Raw genomic sequence first — 1,414 nt, 5'->3', positions numbered from 1 at the left:
TATTGTCACGACGTTGCCTCGTGACAATTCTCGTGGTCAAACTTGTTAATTAAACAGTTGATTAAGATCCCGTGCTCTCATCTCGCAATCGAATGGTCAGTTGAACTTTTAACTTTCTAGAAATTTGTCACAAGATGATTGATTTGTCGACCTTCGGATGCATGATAAGAACACGAGACCACGTTTAACCCCTTAAAATAATATATATAAATAAACTCCAAAAAAAGAGGAGTTGGTCAGAAAGAGAATTTGCCTCTCAATAGTCTCCTCAGTCCGATTGCCTCTCAATACGAGCAGCTATGGGTAAGTGTGGTCCTCCTTCTCCTTATTGATATGTATAATGATTAGTAATAAATAAAATGTAACTTTAACTTTCAATTTGGATATTCTTTAAATATATACCCGTCACACTAGGATCGAACCCACGACCTCTTTGATATGGGCCCAGCGCCCTACCGACCAGGCTATCCCGGCCTTCTTTCTTCTAATTAGGAAAAATAATTATTTGAATTGCAGGGATAGCCTGGTCGATAGAGCACTGGGCCTATGTCCGAGAGTTCGTGGGTTCGAACCCCGCCTGCCGAAGACACCCCGTGTAGTAAACGGTGATTGATGCACGTTAAATCTGTCGAGTCGCAAAGTACTTCCATGTTCCCATAACAAATCAAAACCTCTCGGGGTACTGAATTGGAGATTGATCGTTCTCTTCTTCAGGTCAAAATTACGACCTGTGGACGAATGAATGGATGTATGAATGGGCCCGCGTGACGTATGGGTGTGGTAGAAGTCGAATTCTTGACCATAGATGGCGCCACTGGAAAACAAGAACAATCGCACCCCTCTGCCTTAACAGGCTTATGTCAACAATAACATTAAAAGGCTAGCTAATGCACCATCGAACAAATGATTTTTTAAGCAAACGGATCTGTCTGACAAACGTACCTGTCTGGAAAATGAGCTGGCCAGCAAACGGACCAGTCAGACAATAGGGTTGTCAAGCAACCGATTGTTGAGAAAATGAACCAGACCCGTATTTACAATAATTAATACAATATACGTAATAATACGGAAAAAATACAATAAATATCAGTACTATACATCTAGGGGCTATTTTAAAATGACGTAAGCAAGCATGAGTAAATAAGATGGCTCAATTTAAATATTTCAGTTTAACAATTTATAATATAATACAATCTCACATCCAGATACATTAGGCAAAGTGTTTAAAACCTACATTAAATTATGGCAAAGACAAATTTTAAAGGGGACAAGACTAGAACGAACCTGTTCATTACTTTCTTAAATTTTTTATTTTTTATTTTTGTCCGAAAGGCAGTTTTGTTCTCACCCTACATAGAAAAATTAATATTCATGAACATTTTCACAAGCATTTATTAAAACTTTTAAACGCTAA

Source organism: Parasteatoda tepidariorum, unplaced genomic scaffold (assembly GCF_043381705.1).
Source record: "Parasteatoda tepidariorum isolate YZ-2023 unplaced genomic scaffold, CAS_Ptep_4.0 HiC_scaffold_748, whole genome shotgun sequence".
Lineage (NCBI taxonomy): Eukaryota > Metazoa > Arthropoda > Arachnida > Araneae > Theridiidae > Parasteatoda > Parasteatoda tepidariorum.
Note: the sequence above shows the minus strand (reverse complement) of the source record.